Source organism: Miniopterus schreibersii (genome assembly GCF_964146895.1).
Source record: "Miniopterus schreibersii genome assembly, chromosome: Y".
In the NCBI taxonomy this organism is placed as follows: domain Eukaryota; kingdom Metazoa; phylum Chordata; class Mammalia; order Chiroptera; family Miniopteridae; genus Miniopterus; species Miniopterus schreibersii.
In genome coordinates, this window is record NC_138120.1 from 13,686,785 (window position 1) to 13,699,329 (window position 12,545).

Sequence of the window (12,545 nt, forward strand, 5' to 3'; positions counted from 1 at the left end):
CACTCTTGTCCACCAGTTGGCACCTTGATCTCAGTAGGGGTTTCATTGGGGATTCTGGGAAATCATTCATACAGTCCTTTAGCACCTGGTGGCCTTTTTCTCAAAGAGTGATTTTGTTGGGGATGCAGTCAATGCATGCTTCACCTTGTCCACCAGGGGGCAGAATATTTCCACCAAGTTTTTTTAAAAGGGGATGCGTTTAATGCTCTCCCACTTACCTCCACAAGGTGGCAGCATTTTTAAAACAAATGCTTTTCTTGGGAATGCCGGGAATGCTCTCTCACATTTGTAAACAATGTCAGGTAATTTCTCATCAAACGTTTTTACGGGAGATGCCTGAAATACATTATCACCTTTTATTCAAAGGGGCAGCATTTTTTCAACCAAATAATTTTACAGGGGCTGGCAATGGATGCTCACGTTTGTCCCACACTTGGCAGCATTTGTCCCAGAGAAAGTTTTTTTGCGGGGATGCGTGGCAGCGTTTCGCCCCAAATGATTTAATTGAGGATGCCTGCAAGGCAGTCTCAGGTCTCTACATGAGGTCACAGTAGTTTTCAACCACATGATTGGATTGGGGATACTATCAGCGCATTCTCACCCTTTTGCATTTTGCCGACAGAGAGGTTTTGTGGTGATTCTGACAATACATTCTCAGACTTATCTGAGAATTGGCAGTATTTCCGTACAAATGACCTTACTGGGGATGCTGGCAATGTATTCTCACGATTGTCCACGGAGGACAGCATTTTCAATCAAATAATTTTATGGGAGATGCTACGCAGCCATTCTTGCACTTGTCAACCAGAAGGCAGGTTTTCCCCAGTATGATTTTATTGGGCATGCTGGCACTGCATTCTTAATCTTTATCATAGGTGGCAAAACTTTCCCAAAAACTTATTATTTGCGGGATACTGGCAATGAATTGTCATTCTCAAGCATCCGTTGGCAGCATTTTTTAGCTAATGATTTTGTTGGGGATGCTCGCCGTGCGTTTTCCTATTTGTCGACCAGTGCACCTGGTGCCCGCTGGAGGTGCTCCAGGGACATAAGTTAGAGATGGAGAATATGGACTTGCAAGGAAGCAGAGCCTAACGGAAAATCTTGATAATGCATTGCCAGATTTCTCAGTAAAATCCCTGTGAGAGCTCAGTTCCGTATTATGTTCGAACGTTGGAAGCAAATGCCAGGATCCCCAATAAAATTGTTTGGGTCAAAGATGCCGCTTCCATGTGGGCAAGCGTAAGACTGCCTTGACGTTATTCCCAATAAAATCATTCTAGGAACAGTGCTGCCTCTTAATGGATAATCTTGAGAATGCATTTTCAGCATCTACAAAATAATCACCAGAGTGAACATATAGGCCATCGGCTGGACAAATGTAAGAATGCCTTCTGAGCCTACCAAATAAACTTGCATAAATGTCCAGTGTTGGGTCCTAAAAAATGATGGATTTCTAAGTATCCTCCCTGTAGGGAGTCGGTCACACATTAGGAACAGGCAACCAGGTGGGAGACTTCACAGTTGAACCAAAGTCCCTCTCTAGAAGTATGACTGCACAGTGTTTTGCTGAGAGAATCAGTCTCTGAGGCCGAAGATCCCAAGCGACATTTAGCAAGGAGTGGAATAAGGTGCACAGATACCTGTGGCGAATTGAGTCAAGGCGTGTGGGAAGTCAGAAGTGTATTAGGTTCATTTGGGCAAGAATCCCCTGCTGGAAGAGTAAATGAGCAGAGGGACAATAAGAAGGAGAGTGTGCCACAGCCCTCACACACAAGCACACACAAGCACACACACACACATGCACACACACAGAGGCAAAGGCATGGACATGAATTTGTGTTGGGCAATCTCTGGACTATGATGTCCACAGTCAGTACACCTTGCCCGTTTTTGACACTTTTTACGTTTCCTCAAATGGAAATGGCCTCCTGTGAATATGATTGTTTATTGACTTTGTTCCTTCAGACCAAGCCCTTGTGCAACCAACTAATCCTTAAGCAATATCAAGTCATCCTTGCTACTCGTCACTGAAACCCAAGGAGTGGATGAGAGAAAGTCAGAATGAGAGAAAGACCAAAAGAGCAAAAGCAATGGAAACAAATAAAAAGTTACTAATCTAAAAGGAGTCAGACTGAGACCTTATCTTGGCGGTAATAATCCTGATGATCCAACTCTACCAGAATGTAGGCTACAGTCCTCTCCAGCCACAGTTCTTCCCTTTGACTCTCACTTCAGTCTCAGATATCCCTTATACTGGAATAGCCTCTACTGCCCGGGCATTTCTCCCTGTGGATATTACCAGGGGTCCCTGTGGATGTGTGGGAAGTGTTAAAGAAAACGAATTCTGAAGTGGGAAACGTGAGTTGCCTTAAGAAAGAGCCCACTAGACACCGAACCGAAGGAAACCTAAAGATGCTAAGGCAAAATAGGACTTCCTCAGGAATGTTTCTCTACAGGTACAAGGCCCATACACTGAGGCTCACAGTGAGGGGCGGGGCTGAATACGATGATGCCTGCTGTAGTCTCACAGTTTGGAAGAAATGTTTCAGAAGCCCAACAGCAAAGGGGAGCGAGTGGGGTGTCCAGGAGCCTTTTCCACGCTACGTGACCACATCCCAAGCCCCTGTCTGTAGGCTCAGTGAGACCACACTGAGCACAGCAAGAACCCATATCCGGACCTGAAGTGTCTGTCTTTACTGTATGGCTTATTCTTGACCCTTTGGTCAAATATTAATTGACCATGATGGCACGGGTCAATTTCAGGATTCTGTACTTTTCCATTGATCTATGTGCCTGTTCCTGTGCCAGAAGCAGGTTGTTCTGATCACAGTGGCTTTGCCCTACAGCAGGATATTCAGTAATGTGATCCTACAACTCTGTTCTTTCTCAAGAATACTGTGGGTGCACGGGGTCTTTTTTGGTTTCCTATAAATTTTCGAAACATTTTTTCCAGCTCTGTGAAACACACTGTTGGGATTGATGACAATTGTGTTGAATTTATAGATTGTTTTGGGTAGCATGGATATTTTGATAATGTTAATTCTTTCAGTCTATAATTCTTTCACTCCTTTGTATCTTCCTCTATTTCTTTTTTCAATGTCCTGTTTCTGAATATAAGTCTTTTACATTCTTCTTTGACTTTACTCCTAGGTGTCTTATTTTTTCAGTTGCAATGGTAAATGGTATAGTCTTTTCTAAGAGTTCATAATCGGTGTAAAAAAAATGCCATCAATGTGTTGATGTTAATTTTGCTTCCAGCTTCCTTGCCAAATTCATTAATTATATCCACAAGTACTCGGTGGACTCTTTAGTGTTTTATGTACAATATCATGTCATCTGCAAGTAATGACAGTTAACCTTCTCTCTTCCGATACGGATGCCTTTTATGTTCTCTTTTTGTCTGCTCGCTGTGGCTAGGACTTCCAGTAGTATGCTGAGCAGTAGTGGTGAAAGGGGCAACCGTGTCTTTTTCCTCTTCTTAGGGGATATGGTTTTAGCCTTTGCACGTTGAGTATGATTTTGGCCCCAGGTATGTTGTATATGGCCTTTGTTATGTTGAGATATATTCCCTCTATTTCCACTTTGCTCCCAGTTTTTTCCAAAATGGGTGCTGGATTTTCTAGAATATTTTCTCTGTATCTATTGATATGATCATAAGATTTTTGTCCTTCATTTTGTTTAGCTATCACATTTCTTGATTTGCGAATATTATACCAGCGCTGCGTCTCCAGAATAAATCACACTTGGTCATGGTGTATGATCTTATTTAATGTATTGCTGGATAAAATTTGGTAATATATTTTCTGAGGATTTTGGCACCTATGTTCATGAGGGACGTTGGTCTGTGAAATTCTTTATTTGCAGGATCTTCATCTGGTTTTGGGATTATTATAATACTGGTCTCATAAAAATATCTCCCTCCTCTGGAATTTTCTAAAATATTTTGAGGAGAGTGGGTTTTAATTCTTCTTTAAATGTTTAGGTAAGCTCGCATGTAAATCCATCTGGCCCCAGACACTTGTTTGCTGGAAGTTTTTTTCTTATTACTTCTTCAATTGCATCCATTTTTACTGGCCCTCCAGGTTTTCTGATTCTTTCCGATTGAGTTTTAGCAGATTGTAGTTTTGAGGAATGTGTCCATTTTACGCAGCTTCCCCACTTTATTGTTGTGCATAGTGTTTTCTTAGTATTCTTTCTGTTTCTGTCATGTCAGTTGTTATATCGCCTCTTTCACATCTGATTTTGTTTTCTTGGGTCCTCACCGTTTGTTTTTTGGTGCGTCTGGCTAAAGACTCATCGATCTTATTTCTGTCAGAAAACTAGTTCTTACTTTCATTGATATTTTGTACTGTGTTTTTGGTCTCTGTGTCGTTCATTTCTGTTCTGATCTTCACTATTTTCTTTCTTCTGCATCTCCTCGAAATGTTCAGGTCCTCTTCCCTTTTTAATATTGGGTTGTTGTTTTTGTTTTGTTACTTACATAAGAAATAAAAATGACTTTACATTCTGAATTCTGTGTTTTATTTTAATCTCTGATAGCAGATTTATGCCCCTTCAGAAATTGATGTAGAATATACGTCATCTAAAACTAAACATTTTAAACTATACGCTCCAGTGGTTTTAAAATTGGAATAATGTAGAACTGTTACAGCATAACAAGAAGCTAGAAAAATTCCAGGACAAGTTGAAAGGGAAACTGAGATAGATTTTTAGACAGCAGTTTGAGTTAAGCCTATCTTCCCTAAGCCAAAGGCACTGGAGAATAAATAGTTTGTATTAGATGGGAAAGATGCAGAAACCCAGGTGCAGAGACTAGGGCACAGGAAACCACCTGGACAGGAACCCCCAGAGGCCTACAAGGGACAAAGACTGGGAAAACAAGAACTTTGTCCCCAGGTAATCTATTCTCCCAGAGCATGTCATGGGTCATGCGGTGGAGACCCCCTAAGCATTCCTCCCTAAAGATACCTTTTAAGTCTCAGTTGTATTTCAGCTCCAGGCCCATAAAAGCATTAAGACAAGACAAGTGGCATTGGAGTGGACTCAGGACCAGACACATTGACAAATGAGGCCCTTCCTGGCATGGACTAATCAGTGGCGACCAGCACCCTGAAAGGGCACCCCTGGAAAGCTGATGAATATTCTCTTGAGAACTCCCCTTAAGCCTCCCATAAGATTTTCCACCTGCAAGGGAGATAAATATGCTCAGGACAAAGGACCAAGTGTGAGCTCCCCTACACCACAGGAAAGCGTGACAGCGCCAGTTTCCTCCTTCCTTCTGCGGGGGCCCCATGGTGCTTTCAACCAGGGGAGCAATGGGCAGTGGCAGCTCATCCCAGGCTTGTCTTCTGAAACTGTCTGAAAGGTCTTGGAAATGTGTCCAAGGCCCCCTTTTCTCTGACTTCCCAGTGAGCAAAGGCAGCCCAGCCTAGGCTATCCTGTTACTTCGTCTATGCACCTGCCTTGGTTCACCAGCCTAAGTACATTTTTATTACAGCCATTAAAGCTTTGGGTTTTTTTCTTCATTTTTTTCTCTTGATTGAAATCTTTCCTTCAAGATGACAAGAGCTGAGGCCTTCTGCCTGTATCCCCTGTAACACAACCGTCATCTTTTCACTTCTGAAACCTTAATGTCAACATAAAAGAAAGCCTCATCCCATTTAAAGACTATACCCAATTCTACTCTGGACTATTTCCTCATTTACACTGATGTCTTTCCCATCTCCATGGCTATGCTATTGCTATTGTCGTTGTTGTTAACCCTCACTAGAGGATATTTTTTTCATTGACTTCCAGAGAGAGTGGCATGGAAGAAGGGGTAGAGAGAGAGAGGTGCCTCAGTGTTAGAGACACAGACATTGGTTGCTTTTCTAATTCGCTGCACACCTGGGATGAGGAATGAATCTACAACCTAGGTATGTGCCCTCAACTGGGAATCAAACCTGAGACCCTTCAGTGTGCAGGCGGACACTATACCACTGAGCCCCGCTGCCCAGGGTAGATATGCCTTTTTAAATATGAAGTTTGTAGGTATATTTAACTTGAAATTGGTAGAGGTTTTAAAATGATTTCTTTATTTTTACTCATGTTTTCATTGGTGATTTGCCACTATTATATTACTGGCATTAATTTTGCAACAGTTTGTATGTAGCAGGGAGGAAACACTTTTAGATCAGGGTCCAAATAGAGTAGTGTATACGAACTTTTTTTGTTAAAAACTTTTATAGCAATGAGAACCAGAAAAATTTCTACTAAACTATCTAACACTACAACTGAAAGATTTAGAAAGAGAACAGAAACCAAGAAAAGGCCCAGAGGAAGTAAACGGAAGAAAATAATAAAGAACCAGAGCCTAAATAAATAACGTAGAGACTAAAAAATTAAAAAAGGTCAATGCAACCAAGAGCTTGTCTTTGAATAGACAATCAGTGTGATGAACTTTTATCCCAACTCACCAAAAACCAAAGACAGAGGTCAAAAATAAATAAATTGAGGAACAAAAGAAGTGAAGTAACAACTGATACCACTGAAATACAAAGGGTTGTAAGCAAATACCCTGAACAACTATATGCCAACGACCTGGATGAAATAGACAAATTTCTGGAAATACACAACCTTCCAATACTCAGTGAGGAAGAATCAGGCATGCTGAACACGTTGATAAAAACTGGTGAAATTGGAACAGTGATTTTTTAAAAAATGCCCAAGAAAAAAAGGGCCAGGCCCAGACAGTTTCAGAGGGGAGTTTTATCAAACATTCAAAAAATAATTCAAATTGTTCCAAAATGTCCGAGAGGAACAAACACTCCCAAGCTCTTTTTAGGCAGCCTGAATAATCCCAACTACAAATCCAGGTAAAGACCTTGCAAAGAAAGAATTACAGGCCAATATCCGTGATAAACAAAGATGCTAAAATCTTCAAACAAATATTAGCAAATTGGATCAAGCAATATGTTAAACAGATCACACCCCATGACCAAGTGGGGTTTATTCCAGGGATGCAGGTTTGGTACAGTATTCACAAATCTATAAATGTGATGCATCACAGGAACCATTTGACAAACAAAAATCTCATGATCATCTCAGTAGGTGCAGAAAGAGCAACAAAACCCAGCGCCCATTTTTGAGAAAAACTCTCAGCACAGTGGGAATAGAGGGATCATGCCTAAACACATTAAAGTCCTTATAGGACAAACCTTCAGTCAACTTCATACTCAATGGGCAAAAACTAAAACATATCCCCTAATAAGAGGAACAAGACAGGGACGTCCACTTTCACCATCTTTTATTCAACAGAGTGTTGGAAGTCCTTGCCACAGCGATCAGACAAGGAGAAAACATAAAAGGCATCCAAATTGGAAAGGAGAAATAAAACTGTCACTGTTTGCAGATGACCTGATATTGTATGCTGAGAACACTAAAGAGGTCACCAAAAGACTTCTAGATTTAATAATAAAGGAACCCAGCTATGCAGCAGGATGGAAAATTAATGCCCAGAAGTAAATGGCATTTTTAAACAACATTCATGATCTCTCAGAAAGAGAAACTAAAACAAACAAACAAACAAACAAAAACACATTTAACGTGCAACAATAAAATTAAGATACTTAGGAATTAACTTAACCAAAGGGGTGAAAGACGTGTACTTGCAAAACAAATATGTTCAAAAAAGAGATAGAGGAAGATATAAACAAGTGTAAGAATATACCATGCTAATGGATTGCTAGAATCAACCTCATTCAGATGTGCGTACTCCCCAAAGCAATCTATAGATTCAAACTATTCATAAAATACCAATGTCCGATATCACAGACCTAGAAGAAGTAGTGCAAAAATTTAAAGGACACAAAAAGGACAGGACCCCAAATCGCTGCAGCAATTTTGGGAGGAAGAAAAAAGTGGAAGGAATCAAACTAATACATATCAAGATATAGTAAAGCCATTTTAATCGAAACAGAATGGAACTGGCAGAAGAACAGACTTAATGACATAAATGGAACTGAACAGAGAACCCAGGAATTGACCCAACTCATTACACTCAATTGAGATTTTACAAAGGAGGCAGAGCATACAGTGGAGTAAAGGAAGTCTCTTCAATAAATGGTGTTGGGAAAATTGGACAGGAACTTTCAAAATAATGCAACTAGACCACTATCTTGCACCGCACACAAGGATCAACTCCAACTGGATAAAAAACTTAAAGGTAAAACATGAAACCATTAAAAATCCTAGAAGGAAATGGAGGCAGCATGATCTCAGACATCTCTCATTGCAATATGCTTACCAATACACTGCCTAGGTCAATGGAAACAAAGGAGAAAATAAACAAATGGGACTACAGCAAAATAAAAAGATTCTGCACAAAGAAACCATCAACAAAATGCAAAGGGAACTCATTATATGGGAGAACATATTTGCCGATGATACATCTGATAAAGGGTTACTACCCCTAATATTTTAAGAAACACACCTTCACAAGAGGAAGACAAACGATCCAATTAAAAAACGAGCAAAGACCTAAGTAGACACTTCTCCAAAGAGCGCATAAACATGTCCAAGAGACATATGAAAACTGCTCAGTGTCACTAATCACCAGAGAGATGAAAATTAAAACAATAATGGGGTATCACCTGAGGTCTTCCAGAATGGCTATGTTTTCAATAAGTCAATAAACAGAAAGTGCCTGTGAGGGTGTGCAGAAAAGCTCACCCTAGTATACTGCTGGTGGGAATGCAGACTCGTGCAGCCTGTATGGAAAACCTTATGACATAGGAGGTTTTCTCAAAAATTGAAATACAGAACTGCCATTGAACCCAGTGGCCCCACTGCTTGGAATATGTCCTACGAAACCAGGAACATCGATCAGGAAGAATATATAAACCCCTCTGTTCAGAGCAGCACAATTTACAATAGCTCACAGGAATGGGTACATGAATCTGCTTTGATTCTGAGTGACGGTAGACATGCACACTCCTGCATCTTCCTTCAGCTTCCTGCCTGAACATGATGCCACACTGCAGTTCTTCAGACTTTCTGTCTCTTCCCAATGCCGCAGTGGCCTGGCGTCATAGGCTATCCTTCCGAGCCTCAGGGTGTTCATGTGAGAGAAAAATGTCCCAGCTACCTGACAACCCAAGGGGGAGCCCCACTGGCATCTCCTCACATGTCCTCTAAGTGCCTTCTCCTGGTTCCAACATCCTCAAGTAGTCCTTACTGATTTTCTGGCAGAGCAAAAAGTGATCGTCCAGAGACGGCAGGGATCTGACTAAAAATCCAAAAGCAGGGGAACACACCAAGCTCTCTTAGGGCATTGCAAGCAAGCCTCCACCTCAGCAATCCTGTCAGACCCTGCCACGCTGTGGGCAGAGAACTAGTTGAAGTAGTTAAGGCTGCTGTTCTGGTGCCTGGAGCTGTTGGCCCATCGTTCATAATGCTGGCACCACTGAATGCAAGAGGCATAGGATGCACTGTATCCTGCAGCATGAGGAGTGTGTGGAGAAGGGCACATCACCTTTCAAGTTCTATGCACTTCCTGCTGCTGCCCATAGAGAGAGCCTGCTCCCGCCTGTGATGGTAATGAGATACTCCTTCACAGTGGCAGTACTGCATTAGTATGATTTGCTACAAAAGGACAGTTAACCTTGCCATCATCCCTGGCATGTCTGGCTCCCTCCACCTGCAGAAGGAATGTGGGTGGGGGTTAGGGACATCTCACTCCTGGACACCCAAGTGTCCCTGCTTACATGGACAGGTTATATTCTCAAGGCCCCTCCCTTTCCAGCACCAGTACCTGCAACATCACCTTCACATTGATCGTGTGGCTATGAAAGAACTAAAACATGGAGATCTACAAAACAGCCTGGCTTGGCCTGAACCACCTATCTTCTGGCCCCATTCCTTCTGCATAAGAGGCACAGAGGAACACAGAGGTTCCTGGGGTTACAGGTGCCTGCACCCATGCGGTCACACTGATTCCTCACAGGCTTTGATATCCCCACACCCTTGCCTGCACACGGCTTCACAGGATACCCTGATTCACGCACGTCACACGTTCCTGCCTCTGATGGAGGACTTGGGCATGCCCACACCATTTTGGGCTACTAAAACAGCTCTTCCAAACTGTGACTGGACAGAGGGCATCACGCTACTCAGCCCCGCCCCTCACTGTCAGCCTCAGTGTATGGGCCTCAGAACTGTGGTGAAACATTCCTGAGGAAGCTCTATGTTACCCGAGCATTTGCAGCTTTCCCAGGGTTTGGTGTCTGGGGGGCTCTTGCTTACGGCTACTCACGTTTCCCACTTCAGAATCCATTTTCTCTACCGCTTTCCCACAGATCCACAGTGACCCCTAGTAATATCCACAGGGAGAAATGCCCGGGACATTACAGGCTGCCCAGCCTGTGGGATATCTGAGGCTGAAGTGACAGGCAAAGGGAAGAACTGTGGCTGGAGAGGACTGTAGCCTACATTCTGGTAGAGTTGGGTGATCAGGATAACTACGGCCAAGATACGGTCTCAATCTGACTCCTTTTACATCAGTTCTCTTGTTTTTGTTTCCATTACTCTTGCTCTTTCTGTCTTTTCCTCATTCTGACACTTTCTTTCATCTACCCATTGGGTTTCAGTGACCCGTAGAAAGAACGACTTGATGCTGCCTAAGGGTTTCTTCATTGCAGGAGAAAGGCTCGGTCTGAAGGAACAAAGTAAATAAACAATCATATTCACACGAGGCCATTGTTATGTGAGGAAATGTAATACCGTCAAAAATGCACAAGATGTACTGGCTGTGGACACCATGGTCCAGAGATTGCCCAACACAACTTCACGTACATGCCTGTGCCTCTGTGTGTGTTGTGTGTGAGGGCTATAGAACACTCTGCATCTTATTGTCCCTCTGGTCATTTACCCTTCCAGCTGGGGATTCGACCCCAAGTGAACCTAATATCCAGACTGACTGCTCACATGCCTTTGCTCTCTTCCCCACAACTCCTACATGCAATTTATACTCCCACTGGCTAAGTGTGGTTCTGAATCCTGGGCTCAGAGGATGATTCTCGCAGCAAATACAGTGCTCTCATACTTCTAGGGAGGGCTTCTGCTTCAAGTGTGAAATGCACTGGGAAGCCTCCCACCGCGTTGCCTGCTGTCAATGTGTGAGCTGACCTCCGACAGAAAGGAACCTGGAAATCCATCATCCTTTCGGAGCTCGCAGTGGACATTCAGGCCCTTGCTCCCAAATCCCTTTCCTTGAGCTACCTTATGTCCCTGGGTCCATTAGTATCACCCACTTCAATGGACTTACTCTTAGTTCTCCCTCCTCCCCAGCCTCCAGCACACAGAAAGAATTCTGTCTTCTCATACTGTCCTAAAGCATAACAACTTAACCGCCACTGCCACTGCACTGGCCCAGCCCTCACAGGCAATGGTCATTCACAGGCAGCCAGTTGTAATGCCCCAAACTAGGGACAAACACCACAGAGACAGACGCTATTGATGCTCTTGATTTATGTGTTCCAAGAACACACGACAAACAGACAAACAGAGCTGATGCTCCTGCTTTAACTTTCCATTTCATACCATGCTCCCGATCTCTCTGTGACTGAATACCTGGTCACACAGACATTCTGCTCCATTGTCCTGTGCAGGAACATAATGTCTGCTTGAAAACACATACTCATGTCAAAACCTTCTTATGTGCACTTCTCTATTTGAAGGAAAATGGATGGTCCCTCCTATTTAACTCACACTGTGGGAGATACCCTAACACAATAATTGACTATCATCTCCTAGCAAAATTCCTAAAGAGTATAGTATAATTACTGGTGGCCCTAACATGAAGAGTCGGTCATTGCTGAAATTAGGATCTCTTAAATTTCCTGCTGCCTTGTGTTGGATGCATCACACCACACCACCTTTTTAATGAGCAATGACCTCAGGATCACCCAGTTAGGAATTTGGACACACCTAAGGAAATATTTGATGGTTGCAATGATCCATAAAAGGAAGTGGTGGCACAGCAGCCTCAGCCTTTGTATGAAAAGACTCCTGGACAAGTGTGGGAAGGGTCAGAGGAAGGACATCATGGGAGCCTCCATTTAAGGAATAGTAGACGGGCCTAAGGGTGAGGGAGGTGGCCTGGAGCGAGAGTTCAGAGGAGTGGGTCAATGAATCTGCTTTGATGCTGAATGATTTTGCACATGCACACTTCCTCATTTTACATCAGGTGTCCCTGTCTGAATATAATTCCCACTGCAGTGCTACATACTTCCTTTCTCAACCTGATTCTCTGAGGACCTGACATAACAGGCTCTACTCCTCCCAGTATCAGGGCGTCCATGAGAGAAAGCAATGACCCAGCTACCTAGCAAACTAGGGGCGAGTGTCCAGGAACAGTCCCCCTCACCTGTACTCCTCTACCTTCACTCTCCTGGGGCCAAGCTCCTCGCACAGTACTTGAGATGATTAGACCACACTTCTATTACTGATGTTCTAGTAGGGCAAACAGGACTAGTCAGAAGAAGCCAGGGATCTCACTTTACGAA